Source organism: Podarcis gaigeae, assembly GCF_964106915.1.
Source record: "Podarcis gaigeae genome assembly, chromosome: 2".
Taxonomy (NCBI): Eukaryota; Metazoa; Chordata; class Lepidosauria; order Squamata; family Lacertidae; genus Podarcis; species Podarcis gaigeae.
Window position 1 is genome coordinate 115,599,071 of NC_139679.1, and position 22,396 is coordinate 115,621,466.

Here is a 22,396-nt window from a genome sequence, read left to right on the forward strand (position 1 = left end):
TGACAAATGAGAGGTCAGATTACGCAAAGCTGCTTGCAAGTGATGAGTGGTGTGCAAGGCTGGCATACCTGGCAGATATATTTCATCATCTGAATGAACTGAACACACGAATGCAAGGCCGAAATGAAAACCTGCTTACAAGTACAGATAAAATAAATGGATTCCGTTCAAAGGTGCAACTCTGGCATCAACACGTGGAAAGTGGCAATCTTGAAATGTTCACACTCACCAAGCAATGGCAAGGTGTTCACACTGCTGCACTGTGTGAGATAATAGGTAAACATTTAAAAACTCTTGAGGGGAAGTTGTCATTTTATTTCTCTTCAGTCTCCACTGAATGCCTTGACTGGGTTAGGGACCCTTATAGCTCAGCATCAGTTGGTGGAAAGGACATGACTTTACAGGAGCAGGAGGAACTAACTGAACTGAGACAAAATCGTGGTTTCAAGCTAAGATTTGCTGATCTACCTTTGGACAGTTTTTGGTTGGAAACTGCCAAGGAGTTCCCCCTTCTGGCAAACAAAGCTATTTTGACATTGCTCCCATTTTCCACTACATATCTCTGTGAGTTGAGCTTTTCAAGCATGATTGCTATAAAAACTAAATACAGAGAGAGACTGAGAGCTGTTGACGAAGAGCTACGTGTGTGTCTTTCTTCGATTCCAGCCAGAATTACTTTATATATAGTCAATATAGGCACAGAGTTAATTTTTTAAACATTTTCTAATGGTGGTGTGCCTCGAGATTTTTTTCATGAAACAAGTGTGCCTTTGCCCAAAAAAGGTTGGGAAACACTGGCATAGGGAATAAAAGCTCATTCTTTGCCCCAGCTGGACTGTGCCTGCTTTGGCTCCCAGCTCTTGCAGGAATGTATTGTCCTCAACAAACTCTTTACTGCTTCACCAATTTTGTTCAGATGGTCTTTTAAAGAATGGCACTGTGGAGAGATACTTAGGATGGATTGTGTTTTGGCTTGTGTTATTTTGTTTATATTTATTAATTGAATAAAATTTATTTTAAAAAACCTGCAGAGGGGTTTCCCAAAACAAACAAAAAGAACACCACAGCAGTAAAATCAAGAAAAAATTACAACCCTGCTTTAAAACATACAAAAGCTAAAATATTAAAACAGATTAAAATTACTTCCACTTCCTAAGTATCTGGCTAAGGGACCCCTGACCATTGTGGCCGAATCTGGGGTTGCGGCGCTCATCTCGCTTTATTTTCCCAGGGAGCTGGCGTACAGCTTCCGGGTCATGTGCCCAGCATGACCAAGGCGCTTCTGGTGAACCAGAGCAGCGCACGGAAACACCGTTTACCTTCCCGTCGGAGCAGTACCTATTTATCTACTTGCACTTTGACGTGCTTTTCAGCAAGCCCTAGGCTCTGTGGTTTAATCCACAGCGCCACCCGTGTCCCTGGGTATGCTTGCCTAAACAAGAATGCTTTTAGCAGGTGCTTGAAAAGCGTCTAGCAAAGGCATGTGCTTTATTGCAATAGGCGGGGAGTTCCAAAGTGCAGGTGCTGCCACAGTAAACAATGCAGTGCAGATATTATGTGGAACCTGTAGTAGTGCTTGAAACTACTGAAGGGTAAATTTTATTTACTGTGATTTCACCATGCTCTGTATTATCTGAAAAGGAACATTTATTTAAAAAGCAGGACTGCACAGCAGCAGTCTATTCGCCTGCGAGGCTCATCATGATCCGTAGGACTTATTCCAAAGCCGACGGTGCATAAGATGGACTGCAATCCTATGCACCCCTTGCATCCAACTTGTACCTAAAAATCTGCACAAACCTGCACCAGAGAACTGTAGAGTTGGAAGGTGAGAGCTGTTTCATAGTTCTGCTGGATCTTTTAGAGGCATTTGACACCATCAGCCATAACATCCTTCTGGACCGTCTAGAGCGGGGGTCGGCAACCTGCGGCTCCAGAGCCGCATGTGGCTCTTTAAAGCCTTTGCTGCGGCTCCGGGGAGGAGGCGATGGGAGGAGGCGAGGAGCGGAGGCGAGGGGAGGAGGCGAGGAGCGGAGGCGAGGGGAGGAGGCGAGGGGAGGAAGCGAGGGGCGGAGGCGAGGGGAGGAGGCGAGGGGAGGAGGCGAGGAGTGGAGGCGAGGGGAGGAGGCGAGGGGAGGAGGCGAGGAGTGGAGGCGAGGAGTGGAGGCGAGGGGAGGAGGCGAGGGGAGGAGGCGAGGGGAGGAGGCGAGGGGTGGAGGCGAGGGGAGAAGGCGAGGGGAGGAGGCGAGGAGTGGAGGCGAGGAGTGGAGGCGAGGGGAGGGGAGGAGGCGAGGAGTGGAGGCGAGGGGAGGGGAGGAGGCGAGGGGAGGAGGCGAGGGGAGGAGGCGAGGGGAGGAGGCGAGGGGAGGAGGCGAGGGGTGGAGGCGAGGGGAGGAGGTGAGGAGTGGAGGCGAGGGGAGGAGGCGAGGGGAGGAGGCGAGGAGTGGAGGCGAGGGGAGGGGAGGAGGCGAGGAGTGGACGCGAGGGGAGGGGAGGAGGCGAGGAGTGGAGGCGAGGGGAGGGGAGGAGGCGAGGGGAGGAGGCGAGGGGAGGAGGCGAGGGGCGGAGGCGAGGGGAGGAGGCGAGGGGAGGAGGCGAGGGGAGGAGGCGAGGGGAGGAGGCGAGGGGAGGAGGCGAGGAGAGGAGGCGAGGCGAGGGGAGGAGGCGAGGGGAGGAGGCGGAGGAGTTAGTTGCCTGAAGCCCCTTTTTAAACTTAAGCAGGGGGAAGTTTGGTGAATTGTTCTTTCCTTGGGGAAAGCAGGCTGCATTGAAAGGGGCCGTATACACTGGTCACTGTTTTGAAGGGGAGTGAAGAACACACACTCAAAAAAAGGTAACTTGTTAATTTTATTTCTATGAGGAGGAGTAATTCTGAGGGGTCAAACAAATGAATAATAAAAAGGTATTTTTATAATGACGAATGCCTCATTATTAATTATTATTTACATCAGCCACTGATTATGATTTATGATACACTGGGGCCCTGATTAATTTTCTATGGCATTTTGGGGCATTGATTATTGGGCATAGCAAGTTGCGGTCGCGTGGAATTTGTGCTTTGTGACTGTTTGAGGTGGGGGTTTTTTCTTGGGAGGCTGGGCGGCGCGAAGAGAGGGATTATTTTTATAATGACGAGGATGACATTGGGCCCTCATTATTAATTATTATTTGCATCAGGCACTGATTATGATTTATGGTTTACTGGGGCCCTGGTTAATTTTCTGTGGCATTTTGTGGCATTGATTATTGGGCATAGCAAGTCGCGGTCGCGTGGAATTCCACGTGGAGTTAGTTGCCTGAAGCCCCTTTTTAGTTGCTTGAAGCCCCTTTTTAAACTTAAGCAGGGGAAAGTTTGGTGAAAGTTTGGTGAATTGCTGCCAAGGAGTGTGGTGGAGTCTCCTTCTTTGGAGGTCTTTAAGCAGAGGCTTGACAACCATATCTCAGGAGTGCTCTGATGGTGTTTCCTGCTTGGCAGGGGGTTGGACTCGATGGCCCTTGTGGTCTCTTCCAACTCTATGATTCTATGATTCTATAAATAGCTAACGCTTTCCTTGGGGAACGTTATGCAACAGCTTATTGCTGGTCTTTCCCGCCTTTGTAAGCAGGCTGCATTGAAAGGGGCCATATACACTGGTCACTGTTTTGAAGGGGAGTGAAGAACACACACTCAAAAAAAGGTAACTTGTTAATTTAATGTTTATTTCTATGAGGAGGAGTAATTCTGAGGGGTCAAACAAAGAAATAATAAAAAGTGTCAAAAAAGGTATTTTTATAATGACGAATGCCTCATTATTAATTATTATTTACATCAGGCACTGATTATGATTTATGGTACACTTTGGGGCATGTGTAATGGGTCTGAGTTACTCGTGCGTAAACTGCCGCCTCTCTAGGCTTAATTGCCTTTTAAAACCGTTCTGACTGCACAGCCCATCTCCGCGTAGCTGTCTCAGTCGCTAGCAGAATCCGTCTGTGGGCATTTCTTAAACCTCTTCCAGCATAGAAGCTGTCTGACTCCCAGTCGCCTCCTCCTCTCACTGCGCGGGAGTCTTCTGCGCAGGGAGGGCGTGGCTAGTGGAGGGTTCTACTCACTGATGTACAGAGAAGAATCCCGGAGCTCTCTCTCCGCTGCCCCCATCTGCCCCCCTTTATCCCTGGTGTTGCGCTGATTTCCTCCCCCCTCTACCAAGCTGCTTCTCCCCCTGGTGCTGGGTCCTTTGCCTGCAGAATCTGGGAGCCTCCCCTTCGCCTCTCACTCTGATGTCAGTTCCCTGACATCGGGCATAGCAAATTTTGCTATGGAGCCCTCTGATTTCTAATTACGTCCCTGTTTTGGACCCCCGGTAGGCCAGCCATGGATAAAGGCAAGAAAAGAAAAATTTCTGAAGAAAACAGAATGTTTAATGATACATGGACAGAATCATTTGCATTCTCTACTGACAAGACTGGTTTACCAGTATGCTTAATATGTGGTGAGAAATTTGCAAACAACAAAAAGTCAAATATTGCAAGACATTTCCAGAATAAACATGCAGCCTTTGCAGAAAAATATCCAGATGGAGATGAGAGACGAAAAGCCGTTGCAGAACTTATGAGGAAGGTTGATAGGAGCAAAAATAATTTCAAGAATTGGGTGAAGTCTGCAAATTCCACAACATATGCTAGTTTTGTAGCCGCTCAGGAAATAGTCAAGCATGGGAAGCCGTTCACAGATGGAGAGTATATAAAAGAAGCATTCCTTAAGGTTTCGGAACATCTATACATGGACTTCAAAAACAAGAATGAAATTGTGCAGATAATCAAAGACATGCCTCTGTCTGCGAAGACTGTTAAAGACAGAACCCTAAAAATGGCAGAAAACATTAGCAAACAACAAATTCAAGACATTAATTCAGCTGTGGCGTACTCCATCGCCTGTGATGAGTCCAAAGATAAAGGTGATATTGAACAAATAGCGCTGTTCTGCCGATATGTGAACTCTTCTGGGCCACAGGAAGAACTGATTGAGCTGATACCACTAAAAGACCAAACAAGGGGTGAGGATATCTGTAAGGCTGTCCTGGACTTTTTAAGTGCTAAAAAAATAAACACCAACCACCTGGTCTCAGTGGCTACTGATGGGGCACCGAGCATGAGAGGAGCACAGAAGGGCTTTGTGGCTCTACTGCAGAAGGCACTGGGTAGAACGCTGCTGTCATTTCATTGCATCCTGCACCAAGAGGCATTGTGTGCTCAAACATTTCCCCCCGAATGCACAAAAGTGATGGATGTGGTCATTCAGATTGTTAATAAGATAATGGCAAAGGGTTTAAACCACCGCCAGTTTCGTTTGCTATTGGATGAGGTGGAAAGCACATATTCGGACCTCCTGCTCCACAACAAGGTCCGGTGGTTGTCCAGAGGCGAGGTGCTAAAACGCTTTGTCACATGTTTGGAAGAAGTAAAAACCTTCCTGGCCAGCAAAGAGCTTACCTTTGCTGAGCTGGAACAGCCAGAGTGGCTGGAAAAATTACATTTTATGGTAGACATGACAGCCCATCTAAACACGCTAAATACAACCCTTCAGGGGAAAGGAGGCACAGCCCTGCACATGCTGGAGGAGGTTTTGGCATTCGAGCGCAAGTTGACAGTGTTTGTCAAAGATTTCCAGAGAGGTACACTGTCTCACTTTCCCTCTTTGAGAGAGTTCAAACAAAGTCATGATACGATAAATTTGGAATATTTCAAGTCTGCAATCACCGCAATGCAAAGCTCGTTTGGGAAACGATTCTGTGGGTTCAGAGAGGAAAAAAACACATTATCCTTCCCTGTCACTCCCCTGGCGATCGATCCATCCCTATTGAATATGACTGCATTTCCAGGTGTAAGTCAACCTGATCTTGAGCTGGAACTGGCCGATATAGCCGACAAAGATATATGGGTGTCCAAGTTCAAATGCTTGACCGCTACTCTTGAGGATGTTGCCCGTCAGAAGGCCATTCTGGCTCAGAATCATAAATGGAGTGATATTGAAAACCTTCCCAAACAGGACAAACTTGTATTCGAAACATGGAATGCCATCCCCAACACTTATATAAACATGAAAAAGTATGCATTTGGAGTCCTGTCGATCTTCGGTTCCACATATGTATGTGAGCAGGTCTTCTCCAACATCAACATGAACTATATTAAAAACAAACACCGATCACGCCTCACAGATGACAGCTTGCAAGCCTGTGTGAAAATGAAGGTGACGTCTTACAGCCCTGATGTGCAGACACTGAGCACTGAGGTTCAGGAGCAAAAGTCCCATTAACCTGGTTACCTGGTTGTAAATTAAATATTTTAATTAGCTATTTGTCCTTTTTTCTTGAGATTGACAGCTGACTGCACGATCCTGTATATACAGCATTAAGGCAAGAAACAATATATACAGTGTTATATTTGTTTTAAATGTTGCAATGTTTTTGCGGCTCCCAGTTGTTTTTTTTTTTTTGGAAACGGGTCCAAGTGGCTCTTTTTGTCTTAAAGGTTGCAGACCCCTGGTCTAGAGGGACTGGGAGCTAGAGGCACTGTTATACAGTGGTTCCGCTCCTTCCTCTTGGTCCGTGTTCAGAAAATGTTGTTGGGGGTTGAGTAGTGTTGGGGGATGAGTGTTCAGATCCCTGAGCTCTCACTTGTGGGGTGCCTCAGGGTTCCGTCCTCTCCCCATGCTTTTGGGCTGGGTGTTCATCAGTATGCGGAAACCCAGCTCTACCTCTCTTTCAAATCAGAACCAGTGAAGATCGTGAAGGTCCTGTGTGAGTGTCTAGAGGCGGTTGGAGGATAGATGGCAGCTAACATATTAAAGTTGAATGCTGACAAGGCAGGTGTCCTGTTTTGAGGGGACAGGAGGCAGGCAGGTGTGGAGGACTCCCTGGTTCTGAATGGGGTAACTGTACCCCTAAAGGACCAGGTGTGCAGCCTGGGAGTCATTTTGGACTTGCAGCTGTCAATGGAAGCGCAGGTCAATTCCGTGTCCAGGGCAGCTGTTTACGAGCTCCATCTGGTACGCAGGCTGAGACCCTATCTGCCCGCAGACTGTCTTGCCAGACTAGTGCATGCACCAGTTATCTCCCGCTTGCACTACTGCAATGCACTCTACGTGGGGCTACCTTTGAGGGTGATCTGGAAACAACAATTAATCCAGGATGTGGCAGCTAGACTGGTGATGGGGTGCAGCCGCCAAGACCACATTACACTGGTATTGAAAGACCAAGATAGGCTCCCATTGCATTTCTGAGCACAAATCAAAGCGTTGGTGCTGACCTTTAAGGCGCTAAACGGCCTCGATCCAGTATACCTGAAGTAGAGACTCCACCCCCATCGTTCTGCCTGGACATGGAGGTCCAGCACCAAGAGCCTTCTGGCAGGTCCCTCACTGTGAGAAGCAAAGTTACAGGGAACCAGATAGAGGGCCTTCTCAGTAGTGGTGCCCTCCCTGTGGAATAACTTCCCACCAGATGTCGAAGGAAAAAACAGCCACCAGACTTTAAAAAGACATCTGAAGGCTGCCCTGTTTAGGGAAGCTTTTAATATCTGAAAGACTATTGTATTTCAATATTTTGTTGGAAGCCACCCAGAGTGGCTGGGGAAATCCAGCCAGATGGGCGTGGTACAAATAAAAAAATATTATTGTTATTGAAAACCAACACAAATTATTTTCTGTACATCCAGAGACTTGACAATCATCTTACTTCCCAGGAAATCTGGGAAACCTAAGCGGAAAACTCCATACATTGATATGGTTTCCCACCTGTGTGAATTATCTTATGAATATTAAGGTCTCCACTCCCTCTGAAGCTTTTTCCACATTTCATAAATCTGGTTTTTCCCATTTGAGTTAGCAGAAGTTTCCTAAGGTTGCATATTGACTTAAGCTACTCCCCTTTGGGAGTTTGCCAGTGTAATGTAAGTTTATCCTCCCCGTTGAAGCTCGTCCCACATTCAATACGTTCCAATGGTTTCTCCCCCGTATAAGTTAGTTGGTGTATTCTAACACATGTGATAAGGCTACACAGGAAGGTATTGAGTAATAAAAGACTGGGCCATGAATTTATTTCATCAGACAAAGTTAAAAAAATAGGAGTAGTAATTTATGCAAAGGAGAGCCTATCACCGAAATTTATATTTAAAGATGACCAAGGAAGATTTGTTGCAATTGAAATTCAATCACAAGGAGAGAAATTTTTGATAGTAGGCATCTATGCACCAAACGAGGGGAAATCGGAATTTTTTAAGAAGTTACATGAGACTCTGATGGACCATATGGATTACAATATGATTTTGATGGGGGACATGGAGTGGTGACTACAAATATGGACAAGGCACAGAGACAGGTAGTTACTAAGGATGGTAGACTACCAAAAACTTGTTTTGACATGACTGACAATATGGATTTAGTTGACATTTGGAGAATGAAGAACCCCTTGGGAAAAGAGGGAACTTTCTTCTCTGAGGCCAAAATGACATGGACAAGAATTGACCAAATTTGGGTAACTAGAGGGCTGGCTCCGAAGACTAGAAAAGTGGAAATCTGCCCTAAAACTTGCTCCAACCACAATGCTGTGAAGATGGAAATGAAACTAACACCAATTGGTTCCTTTAGATGGAGGATGAATGACACTTTGTTTAGGAACGAAGATGTGACTAAGAAGGCCCAAAAAACTTTGAGAGACTACTCTGAGATAAATATGAACACCACTGTTGAAAAAGAGTAATCTGGGACGCAAGTAAAGCAGCTATGAGAGGATTTTTGATACAACAGAATGCAATTAAGAGAGCGCAAAATGAAAAAAAAGGTAAGATTTTGGAGAAAATAAAGGAAGGAGAGAAGAAACTGAGAGTGAAACCAAAGTCACAGGAGATTCTGAAAGAGATAAAGTTATATCAAGTACAATATATGAAAATGATGAACCAGGAAATAGAATGGAAAATTAAACAGATGAGACAAAAGACATTTGAATCGGTAAATAAATGCGGGAAACTGCTGGCTTGGCAAATGAAAAAAAGACAAAAACTCAATACCATTACGAATTTGGAAGTGGAGGGAAATAATATACAGAATCCAGTGGAGATCAGGAAGTCCTTTCAGAGGTACTTTAAAAAACTATATACACAGGAGACGCAGAAAGAAATGGACATTGATCGATTTTTGAAAATAAATGGACTACAAAAAAATCTCTCAAGAAAATAAGCTAATGTTGAATTACAAAATAACGGAGCAGGAGGTAGAAGGGGCCATTCAGAACATGCAATTAGGCAAATCTCCAGGGCCGGATGGTTTGACTTAAAGATATTATAGATCCTTGAAAGAATGGTTAGTACAACCTTTAAAGAAAGTTTGCAATGAAATATTGGAAGGGAAAAAGGCACCAGAGTTGTGGAAGGAAGCTTATATTACACTTATACCGAAAACAGAGTCTGAGAAGACACAGCTTAAGATCTACCGCCCCATATCTTTGCTCAATGTGGATTATAAAAATTTTGCAGATATCATGGCTAAAAGACTAAAAAAGGTTTTAGTAGAAGAAATACATAAAGATCAAGCGGGCTTTCTCCCGGGCAGGCACTTGTCTGACAATACGAGGAATATAATTAACATTTTAGAAAAATTACAAGTGAATATTAACACCAAAAGCAGTTTTGATATTTGTGGACGCGGAGAAAGCCTTTGACAATATTTCCTGGAGTTTTATGAAGAAGAATTTACAGGGGATGGGGGTTGGCCAAGGTTTTGGAAATGGTATAGGTGCAATCTATTCAGAACAAAAGGCTAAATTAATTGTCAACAATGTGGTGACGGAAGAATTTAAGATAGAGAAAGGAACATGACAAGGTTGCCCAATTTCTCCTTTGCTTTTTATATCGGTCCTGGAGGTCCTTTTAAATATGATTAGAAGGGATCCATTGGTTAAAGGTATAGAAGTCGGAGCTAAACAGTACAAATTGAAAGCATTTGCCAAAGATCTGGTATTGACATTACAGGAGCCAGAATCTAAAGTTCGAAAAGAGTATTGGAACTGATTCAAGAATTTGGTCAGGTAGCGGGATTTAAGTTGAATAAGATGAAAACTAAGGTTTTAGAGAAAAATCTAAGAGTGATTGAGAGAGAGAGGTTTCAGAAGGAGACAGGATTAACACTGGTTAAGAAAGTGAAATACCTAGGGGTTAATATGACTGCCAAGAATGTAAATTTATTTAAAGACAATTATGAAAAATGCTGGATGGAAGTGAAAAAGGATTTAGAAATATGATCAAATTTGAAGTTATCATTGCTAGGCCGAATTGCTGTGATAAAAATGAATGTATTGCCAAGGATGCTGTTTTTGTTTCAAACATTGCAAATTGTGGATAAAATGGATTGTTTCAAGAAGTGGCAGAGAGATATTTCTAGATTTGTCTGGCAGGGCAAGAAGCCTCGAATAAAATTTAAGATATTAACTGATGCTAAAGAAACAGGTGGATTTGCACTTCCGGGTTAGCGCCATCGGCAAATGGTGGAGTTCCTCCGACCGGAGGAATGGGCTCCATGGAAACTGGGTCTTCCCACTGCGGCGAAGGTGGGGACCCGCTAGAAACCCCAGGTGGAGAAGCCTGGGGACGTGGGGTTCGGCAGAGCACCAAGAGCGCCTCCCCTACTCGCGAGGAAATCCCCTTTTGGGGCTCTGGAGTGAAGTGGGGTGAGCAGCGCGGTGCAGCGGACCGATTGCTATTTTCACCGAGGGAAGCCGCACAGCCATCGCCGGAGAGCGCTGACTTTTTCCTGATGACATTTGGACTCTAAACAAGTACCCGTGAGTAAAAATGGAAGATTTGACTAAGGAAAAATCTTTGAATTAGGTAACGAAGCGGGAAGGTCTAAACAAGAAGTCCGCCTTCTGCTTTTTGTAAACAGACTGAAGCAAAGATACAAGCTAAATAGCCTGGAATTTGATCTTAAGATTTAAATTTCCTGCACCCATGACCACCAAAACCCTCTTGACAGCAGGAGGAAAGGGGGGGGGGAAGAACTTTGACCGTCTAACCCTGCAGAAAGAGAGTAAAGGAATATAAATTTCCAACGTCCCAAACCTGGGGACAGGACGTCAGGACAGTAATCTTTGAAGAAAACGGAATATTCTTGGACAGATAGAAATAAAAGAGAAACAAATTAACTTTAATGTTGCTCTCTGCTTTTTTGTATTGTAAGGAAACAAAGTACTAGAAAATTGAAAGTAAATTTTCCTTTGTTGGATACATTTTAAAGATGGACGTTAAATAGAAACTGTGTCCCCTAGAGGGAGCTTGTCAGTTTTTTTTGCTGCAGTCCACAGGGAGACATAACAGCTGTGAGAATCAGCGTGGGTCCAGATACTTGACCTTGAACAGAAATGAGCAGGGAGGAAATTCCACCTTCTGCCCTTGGCAAAGTGAATGCTTTGCTGCAGCAGCTGCATGAGGATATGAACTTGATGAATGAAAAGCTGGATTTTATGGCTGCTGTAGCCAGAAAGTATGAACTGACAGGAAAAGAAGCGAAAGAAACTTCACTACAACCAATTCAGGAAACTGACTCAAGGCAAGTCCAAGGGCAGTGGAAGATGGAAGAGGTTGCGATTGCACCTCAAAAGTTACAAAGGGAGAGATCTAAAGTCATCGAACTTGAAGAGTGTCTGCAAGTTTTTGGAGTTATGGAAATTCTTAGCTCTAGTGGGACTGTGAAACAAAATGATAAGTATCTCTGGAACAACTATTGCTTGGATTACAAAATCAGCATAGGGGAGTGGGACTGTGGGGAATGGAACAACCTGATGAAAGAAAATGGAGACTACGACTGCATGGAATTCCCCAGAGACCCACTCCCCAAGGAGAAAGGGAAGAAACTACGAAAGAATTCAACAAGGGACAAGGAAGTGTCTTATCATAAACAGGAACAAGAAAACCAGCAGAGGGGACATGGAAGTGACCTGAGAGCCTCAGACATCAGAACAACGGATTGATGGTTAAGACTTAAAGGGAAGAAAGGACTGACACAACCTGAAACCAGGAAGAAGGGACGACGGACAAAATTAGAAGAGAACCTCTTTTTATATATCTTTTTATTTCTGTGTAATATTAATGAAATAGCAGATTGTGCTGGAAAGGAACCAATTGGCTTTAGCAGAAAGGCTTGAAGGAGTTAAGTATAAATATGGTTTAAATTCTAATTTTTGAAGTCTATGGTCGTGAAGGCAAGATAAAGTTAAAGACAATAATGGTAAATTGAGACAGATTGCTAAGATAAATTATTTAAATAAAAATTGAGAAGTATGGGAAGAATTTGCTGAAATAATGAACAAATTAGAATACAAAAAGGGAGGTGTGAGGAGGTCTAAGACACAAGCTAATGAGATGATGCAATTTGAATCTATACCTTTTTTGTTTTTTCTGTTATCTCTTTTTTCTTCTTTTATGTTATTTTGTTGATGTTTTTATTTTTTTGTATTTTTGAAAATTTGAATAAATATTACTTTTAATAAAATAAAATAAAGAAAGAGGTGGATTTGCCCTGCCAGACCTTAAGCTTTATTATGAATCAGCCGCATTTTGTTGGCTGAGAGAATGGCTGCTTCTTGAAAACACTGACATTCTGGACTTAGAAGGTTTTAATAATGTATTTGGGTGGCATGCATATTTGTGGTATGATAAGGTCAAAGCACATAAAGCGTTTAAAAACCATATTGTTAGGAAAGCACTGTTTAATGTCTGGATAAGATATAAGGACTTGCCTGAAAACAAAACTCCAAGGTGGCTGTCACCAATGGAAGCGAAGGCTCAGAAAAAGCTCAATATGGAGGCCAAATGGCCGAAATATTGGGAAATTCTGGAACAAGAGGGAGATAGATTAAAACTGCAGAGTTTTGAAAAACTAAAAAACAAAGTGCGAGATTGGCTTCATTATTACCAAATAATGGAGGCTTACAATTTGGACAAGAAAATTAGCTTCCAGGTGGAAAAATCAAAATTGGAAACAGAACTGTTAGATCCCAAAATTAAGAACTTGTCAAGAATGTATAACTTGCTGTTGAAATGGAACCCTCAGGATGAAACGGTGAAATCTGCTATGATTAAATGGGCACAAGATGTTGGACACAACATTATGATGGCTGACTGGGAACAGTTATGGACCACAGGTATGAAATTTATGGCATGTAATGCCTTAAGAGAGAATTTAATGAAAATGATTTACAGGTGGTACATGACACCAGTCAAGCTTGCAAAAAATTATCATTTGCCCGATAATAATAATAATAATAATAATAATAATAATAATAATAATAATTTATTATTTGTACCCCGCCCATCTGGCTGGGTTTCCCCAGCCACTCTGGGCAGCTTCCAACAGAGATGAAAAATACACTAAAATGTCACATATTAAAAACTTCCCTGAACAGGGCTGCCTTCAGATGTCTTCTGAATGTCAGGTAGTTGTTTATCGCTTTGACATCTGATGGGAGGGCATTCCACAGGGCGGGCGCCACTACCGAGAAGGCCCTCTGCCTGGTTCCCTGTAACTTGGCCTCTCGCAGTGAGGGAACCGCCAGAAGGCCCTCGGAGCTGGACCTCAGTGTCCGGGCAGAACGATGGGGGAGGAGACGCTCCTTCAGATATACTGGACCGAGGCCATTTAGGGCTTTAAAGGTCAGCACCAACACTTTGAATTGTGCTCGGAAACGTACTGGGAGCCAATGTAGGTCTTTCAAGACCGGTGTTATATGGTCTCGGCGGCCGCTCCCAGTCACCAGTCTAGCTGCCGCATTCTGGATTAGTTGTAGTTTCCGGGTCACCTTCAAAGGTAGCCCCACGTAGAGCGCATTGCAGTAGTCCAAGCGGGAGATAACCAGAGCATGTACCACTCTGGCGAGACAGTCTGCAGGCAGAAAGGGTCTCAGCCTACGTACCAGATGGAGCTGGTAAACAGCTGCCCTGGATACAGATTTGACCTGTGCCTCCATGGACAACTGTGAGTCCAAAATGACTCCCAGGCTGCGCACCTGGTCCTTCAGGGGCACAGTTACCCCATTCAGGACCAGGGAATCCTCCACACCTGCCCGCCTCCTGTCCCCCAAAAACAGTACTTCTGTCTTGTCAGGATTCAACCTCAATCTGTTAGCCTCCATCCATCCTCCAACCGCCTCCAGACACTCACACAGGACCTTCACTGCCTTCACTGGTTCTGATTTAAAAGAGAGGTAGAGCTGGGTATCATCTGCATACTGATGAACACCCAGCCCAAACCTCCTGATGATCTCTCCCAGTGGCTGCATGTAAATGTTGAAAAGCATGGGGGAGAGGACAGAACCCTGGGGCACCCCATAAGTGAGAGCCCAGGGGTCTGAACACTCATCCCCCACCACCACTTTCTGAACACGGCCCAGGAGGAAGGAGCGGAACCACTGTATGACAGTGCCCCCAGCTCCCAGCCCCTCAAGACGGTCCAGAAGGATGTCATGGTCGATGGTATCAAACGCCGATGAGAGATCCAGCAGAACTAGGAAACAGCTCTCACCTTTGTCCCTAGCCCGCCGGAGGTCATCAACCAGTGCGACCAAGGCAGTTTCAGTCCCATGATGAGGCCTGAATCCCGACTGGAAGGGATCCAAATGGTCCACTTCTTCCAGGCGTGCCTGGAGTTGTTCAGCAACCACTCCCTCAATCACCTTGCCCAAGAATGGAAGGTTTGAGACTGGGCGATAATTGGCCATCATGGCCGCATCTAAAGATGGTTTTTTAAGAAGCGGTTTAATAACCGCCTCTTTCAGCGGGTCTGGGAAGGCTCCCTCACGGAGGGAAGCATTCACCACCCCACGAAGCCCATCGCCCAGTCCTTCCCGGCTAGCTTTTATAAGCCAGGATGGGCAAGGATCCAGGAGACAGGTGGTTGGCTTCACTCATCCAAGCAGCCTGTCCACATCCTCGGAGGTAACAGATTGGAATTGATCCCACACAACTTGACCAGACAGGACTCTAGCACTCTCCCGCCCCGGCCCTGCTCCCACGGTGGAGTCTACTTCTTCCCGAATCTGAGCGATTTTATCTGCAAAAAACTTTGCAAAATCATTGCAGGAGAACATGTGGCCCGTACTGGGCCCCGATGTTACAGGTGGTTCCGCTAAATTGTGAACCACCTGAAAGAGTCTCCTGCTGCTGTTTTCTGCAGATGCAATAGTGGCGGTGAAGAAAGTCTTCTTCGCCGTCGCTATCGCCACTTGGTAGGCTCGACGTTGAGCTCTAACCTGTGTCCGGTCAGATTCGGAATGAGTTATCCGCCACCGGCGCTCTAGCCGTCTCAACGATTGTTTCATTGCCCTCAGATCCGTGGAAAACCACGGGGCTCTCCGGGCTCCATTGTGGGAGTCATACAGCTAAGGCAGAGGCTTGTAAAAACTGCAGGGGCCCCCTGACATTCCTCTGGGCAATGATTACCTTATACGGAGAGGGGAGTGTCAAGCCTTGACCGGATGAGGTAACAGGAGACTTTGAAAAAACGGCCATGCGGCTGGGAGAACAAAGGAGATAATAAAAAGCTGCCGGAGGAGAAAGGCTGAAAGGACCAGCTCTCCAGCATTATGAAAATACTCGCTGCCTCATTGTGTCTTTTTTCTATGCTATGCTAAGCACCAATTGACTGGCTGGTTCCAACAAGTGGTGCCCTCTCTGAGGCTCAATTAAAAGAAGAGGAAAACTTAAAAGAAAGGAGGCTGACTGAAGAAAGCAGTTGAGACGGACTTCAAAGGCTAAAGAAAGGAAGCAGTGGGACGCTGACTTCAAACTTCAAAGGAAACCATAAGAGGCTTCTCGATCATCGACTCACCCCGCCCGGAAAGGGCTAATCAGCGCTGAATTCATCTACGGATCCCTGGTGAGTCGATCCCTATTATATTAATTTTAGAAATATGGGCAATTCCCTGTCATCTCCGCAACAGAAATTTTTAAAAGACTTACAATTTCTCCTGTCCTCCAACCAACTGGAAGTTCCTGAGGGTGATTTGATACAGCTCATTCTAGCCATTGATGAGCATTGTCCTTGGTTTCCAGCAGAGGGCACATGGGAGCTAACACAATGGGATAAGATTGGAGCACATTTTCATGGACATCCCAGTTTTGGTGTTCGAATTTTAAATGCTTGGTGTAAAATTCGTTATGCTATGGGCTCTCTATCACCAAAAAATATCTCCATGGCTACATTGCCAAAACAACCTTCAGCTTCATTAATTCAGCATGCTGCTCTGCCATGTGTTCCAGCACTTGTTTTGCCAGCAGCCCCAGACCCCAAACCTCCAGATTACAGTGCCTCACCAGAGGACCCAATCCTGCAAAAATACAGTGGTCTGGCTGGAAATGACCCTGCTCTTTCAGCAGCAGAACAAGCTACCCCTTTTCAACGTGCAGTACTTGCCTGTTCCTTATCACAGGATACCATGGCATTCCCTGTTATTGTGCCCCCTACTGGTGCTCCAGCAGGAACTCAAGCCCAGCACCAACCTTTTGACTTTAAAATCTTGAAAGAGCTTCAATTGTCAGTTAGGACAAATGGACTGCAAGCTCCATTTACACAAGCTCTTTTGGAAGCCACATTAGCCCAGCTATTGGTTCCAGATGACATCAAGCTTTTGGCACGTACGGTTTTACCCCCATCAGCAGGTGTATTGTTTGCCCATGAATGGGAAATCGCCTGTCGTGCTTATGCTCCTGCTTTACTGCAACAAGCAAGAAGGAATAATCCTAATCTTACCCTCGCAGATGTAATGGACGCTATGATGGGGCGTGGGCCCTTCGCTCAGGCCTCAGTACAAGCCACACTGCTGCAGATCTTATTAAGGGATACTGCTCTTGCTGCTCAACAAACAATGAGAAAAATCCCGGAACCCACCAGTGTTCAGTCTAGGTCAGGGGTCTGCAACCTTTAAGACAAAAAGAGCCACTTGGACCCGTTTCCGAAGAAAAAACAACAACTGGGAGCCGCAAAACCATTGCGACATTTAAAACAAATATAACACTGCATACATTGTTTCTTAGCCCAATGTTATCCTCGTCATTATAAAAATAACTTTTTTGACACTTTTTAATTATTTTTTGTTTGACCCCTCAGAATTACTCCTCCTCATAGAAATAAACGTTATATTAACAAGTTACCTTTTTTTGAGTGTGTGTTCTTCACTCCCCTTCAAAACAGTAGCTGCAAATTGCAAAGCAATAGCAGCAAATCAGCCAGCAACAAAGACATGCTATATACTGTATTTTTCGCTCCATAGGACGCACTTTTCCCCTCCAAAAATGAAGGGGAAATCTGTGTGCGTCCTATGGTGCGAATGCAGGCTTTCGCTGAAGCCTGGAGAGCGAGAGGCATCGGTGCGCACCGACCCCTCTCGCTCTCCAGGCTTCAGGAAGCTATCCGCAAGCCTTGCAAGCGCGGCGGGAGTTCCCACAGGCTCACAAGGCTTGCGGGCAGCAGCCTGCAGCCCCAGCGAGTGTCCGCAAGCCTTGCGCGCCTGGCGGGAGCTCCCGCCAGGCGCGCGAGGCTTGGGGCGGCAGCCTGTTGCCCGAAGCACAGGGAGCCCTCCGGAGGGCTCCCCGTGATTCAGGCGAGTGTCTGCAAGCCTTGCGCGCCCGGCAGGAGCTCCCGTCGGGCGCGCAAGGCTTGGGGCGGCAGCCTGTTGCCCGAAGCACAGGGAGCCCTCCGGAGGGCTCCCCGTGCTTCGGGCGAGTGTCTGCAAACCTTGCGCGCCCGGCAGGAGCTCCCGTCGGGCGCGCGAGGCTTGGGGCGGCAGCCTGCCGCCCGAAGCACAGGGAGCCCTCCGGAGGGCTCCCCGTGCTTCGGGCGAGTGTCTGCAAGCCTTGCGCGCCCGGCAGGAGCTCCCGTCGGGCGCGCGAGGCTTGGGGCGGCAGCCTGTTGCCCGAAGCACAGGGAGCCCTCTGGAGGGCTCCCCGTGCTTCGGGCGAGTGTCTGCAAGCCTTGCGCGCCCGGCAGGAGCTCCCGTCGGGCGCGCGAGGCTTGGGGCGGCAGCCTGTTGCCCGAAGCACAGGGAGCCCTCCGGAGGGCTCCCCGTGCTTCGGGCGAGTGTCTGCAAGCCTTGCGCGCCCGGCAGGAGCTCCCGTCGGGCGCGCGAGGCTTGGGGCGGCAGCCTGTTGCCCGAAGCACAGGGAGCCCTCCGGAGGGCTCCCCGTGCTTCGGGCGAGTGTCTGCATGCCTTGCGCGCCCGGCAGGAGCTCCCGTCGGGCGCGCGAGGCTTGGGGCGGCAGCCTGTTGCCCGAAGCACAGGGAGCCCTCCGGAGGGCTCCCCGTGCTTCGGGCGAGTGTCTGCAAGCCTTGCGCACCCTGCAGGAGCTCCCGCCGGGAGCTGCTGCTGCTGGGAGCCCCCACAACCCCCGAAAGAGGACTCGCTCCAGAGATCCTGGCGGCTCCCAACCCGGGGTCGCTTCACCGCGCGGGGCAACAATGAGTGAAAGGAGGCGCACTAAAAACAATGGCTCACGGGGAAGGCGGGCGCGTGCCGCTCGGCCCTTGGGGAGCCTTCCTGCTGCCGCTGCCCTGCGCCCAACTCGCGAGGAGAGTGGCGCTGCCTTCTGCTCTCCGCCGCCGCCTCACAGATGACAGCGACTGCACGGGAACAAAGGAAAATGCGCCTCCTCCCCTCGCCTCCACCCCGGAGCCGCGGCAAAGGCGTTAAAGAGCCGCATGCGGCTCCGGAGCCGCAGGTTGCCGACCCCTGGTCTAGGTGAGGTTCAATCAGACAAGAACCTAGAGAATCATATTTTTCCTTTATGGACAGGCTGATTACAGCAGTGAGTAGACAAATTGAAAATCCTGAAGCCAAACAAATAATTATCAAACAATTGGCCTTTGAAAATGCAAATGAGGATTGTAAGGTTGCGTTGCGCCCGATAATACACAATCCTACCACAGACACAGCAGCTATGCTTCGCATTTGTCAGTCTGTAGGTACAGCCACCCACAAGGTTCATCTGCTGGCGGCAGCGTTAAATAAAAACCAGCCTGTAGCCACCGATAAAACATGCTTTCAGTGTGGCAGACCAGGACACTTTAAGGCGCAATGTAGATCCATGCAACAGCCTAGGCGTCCTTCTACCAAATGTCCAATCTGCAAAAAAGGCTTTCATTGGGCCAATCAATGCAGATCGCTTCCTCAAAACCAGCAGCAGGGTCAGTACACTGCCCAAAATCAGCAAGGACAACAGCAGGGAAACCGGCAGCCGGGCCCACCCCGGGCCCAGACAAACCAATAGGGGACCCCCCGGAATCCAGAGAAACAGCACCAAGGCCCAGGTACACCCAGGACGTGGAATTCCATTTGCCTTTCTGCCCTTTAAAGACACATGTCCTCGCTGAAACAGGGTTGGACAATCATGCCACTTGTCTGGTATTGCCTTTATTATCTGCGCAAACAGTAGGAATTCATGCGGTGCCGATGCTAACACACGGACCATATGTGAATTTCCCTGAGATCACGCTATACGCAGATCGGCCATGCAGAATACAGTCAAATACCTCAGTGGCGAAGATTATCATTTCCCCCCCATCCGAACAACCACCCTTAATTGCAGCAGCCATGGGCATTACAGCCTCACGCCCTTCCTTGTCTCTGACAGTGGGAGGTCGACGCATTGAGGGAGTTCTGGACACAGGGGCGGATGTAACAGTTGTGGCTAAATCTGCTTGGCCATCCAGTTGGCCCACCTGTCCAGCCTCACAAGTTATTGGTGTGGGAGGTGAATCACAGGCACGGCGCAGTCTCCACCCAATACTCATTCAAAGCGATAGCGGGGTTCAGATCACCCTCTATCCGTTAATAATGGACATTCCAATCTCCTTATGGGGGCGCGATATTTTGGCTATTGCAGACACCAAATTGGAGTCAAATTTATTCTAAGGGCCGCCCCTGCACTCCCTCGCACGGCACTGCCGTTACGATGGATCACTACTACCCCAATATGGATACAACAGTGGCCTTTATCAAGAGAAAAATTAGCAGCGGCGGCCCAGCTTATTTCAGAACAATTGACCCTTGGCCACATTGAATTGTCCACATCTCCCTGGAACAGTCCAATTTTCGTTATTAAGAAAAAATCAGGAAAGTGGCGTCTTTTACAGGATATGAGGAGAATTAATCAACAAATACAGCCAATGGGAACGTTACAACCTGGCATGCCAAATCCAAATATGCTCCCACGAGAATATCAGTTGGCTGTGATTGATTTAAAGGACTGTTTTTTTTCTATCCCATTGGATCCAGCAGACAGGGAACGGTTTGCTTTTACATTGCCAGTATATAACAATTCGCAGCCCACCCAGCGATATCAGTGGGTTGTTCTGCCACAAGGCATGCGGAACTCCCCTACACTTTGCCAACATTTTGTGGATGAAGCATTGAAACCTTTCCGCATGCGCCACCTAGAGGTCATATGTTATCATTACACAGATGACATTTTGATCGCTGCTAAGGAACTCCCGCCCGGCATTCTTCAAGAACTTTCTGCCACGTTAGCAGAAGCGGGACTCTACGTAGCACCTGAAAAAATTCAATTGACGTTGCCCGCCACCTACTTGGGACATAAAGTCTCTGCACAAGCAGCACTGCCTATTGTTCCCCAACTGACTATCCCTTCAAACATGAAGCTTGTGCAATTGCAACAACTTCTTGGGCATCTGAATTGGGCTCGCTCTTTCCTTGCATTACCTACCAGCACATTATCACCATTGTTTTCAGCGCTCGCAGGACACAAGGATCCAGCAGATGTAATTCAGGTCACTTCGGCAATGATCACTGCATTACAAACCGTTAATCAGCACCTGCGATCTGTTCTCGTGGACAGGATCACAGAAGCCGCTGCACATGAGCTTCACCTGGCAGTTTTTGCTACAGCCTTATTGCCAACAGGGATCTTATATGCGCAGACGGACAAGAAGACTATCTGCATTATAGAATGGTTACATCTACCACATACCCCCCCAAAGAACATTTATTCAGTAATTGACTCCACTTCAGACATTGTCATAAAAGGCTGTTCTCGTGCCTTGGCCTTGAGCGGTTTTGATGTTGCTTCAATCTATTTGCCTTTTTCACAGACTGAACAGCAGCATTTATTGATCACTAATGCTGCCTTGCAAATCGCTTTGGCCGATTTTATAGGTGTCATCATCTTTAACCCTCCAAAGGATGAGCGTTTGACATTTCTAACACAGGTCACCTATGTTCTGGCTACCCCCTTGTCTCTCACACCTCTCCCCTCTGCATTGACCCTTTTCACAGATGGAACAAGAAATAGGGGGGTAGTGACATGGGAGGAGGAAGGAAAATGGAAATGTTTATTTACCCCGCCACAGTCTTCTGCTCAGCGAGCTGAGCTAGCGGCTGTGATTCTTGCCTTTCAATCCTTTCCTACTCAACCTTTCAATCTTATTGTGGATACTCAGTATGTGTATCGCATTTTTGCTGTCTTACCAATATCTTATATAACTCTTTCCTTGGATTCTGACTTGCTTTCTTTGTTTCTTGCCCTGCAGGCCTTGCTTCAGCACAGAGAGTTCCCTTATTATGTTGCACATCTTCGCTCCCACACGTCACACCCAGGGTATTTAGCAGAAGGCAATGCAAGGGCAGATTCAGCGTTGAGGGACATTTCTGCCTTTTCTCTCTTTTCTGACCCTGTATTATGTCATAACACCTTTCACCTCCCTGCGAAAACATTGGCAAAGCAGTTTTCTATTCCTTTGGCCCAAGCTAGGGATATTGTGTCCCAATGTGTTTCCTGTTCTAAATCTCAGCTGGCCGTTCCTTTTGATGCTGTCAATCCTAGGGGCACGTCTGCATTGGCGTGTTGGCAGATGGATGTCACACACACACCTGTGTTGGCTCCACTCTCCAAGGTTCACCTCACGGTGGACACCCACTCTGGATTCATATGGGCTACGCCCATGAGGGGGGAAACAGCTCGTCATGTGATCCAGCACACCATTCGCTGTTTCTCAGTCATGGGTAAACCTGCGCGCATCAAAACTGATAATGGTCCAGCATATATTTCTAAAACATTTTCGGAATTTTGTATGTTGTGGAATGTGAAATTAACTCATGGTATACCCTTTAACTCCACAGGGCAAGCGATAGTGGAAAGAGCGCACCTGACGTTCAAAACACTATTGCTTAAACAGCTTGGCGGCCGAAGTATACCAACAGCAGACATCCCTTCGGCAGTCCACCAGGTTCTTTTTGTCCTTAACCATCTTTTATATCCACATAATAGGACCCATACGCCCGCGGAATTGCATTTTAGGAAGGAGGAGGCACTCCCTCGCCCCTTGGTGGTGTACCGACGCTTGCCTGATCCCGCATGGCAT

The 22,396-nt window shown here is 46.9% G+C and overlaps 2 long non-coding RNA genes across 2 annotated transcripts in view; one reads left to right on the top strand and one right to left on the bottom strand.

Annotated features, from left to right (window-relative positions):
• Positions 1-3,596: 3,596 nt before the first annotated feature.
• LOC310838203 lies at positions 3,597-4,472 on the top strand. The gene is made up of 2 exons (XR_014560795.1): positions 3,597-3,677; positions 4,348-4,472. It is a non-coding gene; the product is annotated as an uncharacterized lncRNA (long non-coding RNA).
• A 3,045-nt stretch (positions 4,473-7,517) lies between these two features.
• Positions 7,518-22,396, bottom strand: part of LOC310838171 — a 46,602-nt gene continuing 31,723 nt past the window's right edge. Inside the window, exon 2 of the long non-coding RNA XR_014560760.1 lies at positions 7,518-10,092. This is a non-coding gene — a long non-coding RNA (uncharacterized lncRNA). The remainder of the gene's footprint in view (positions 10,093-22,396) is intronic.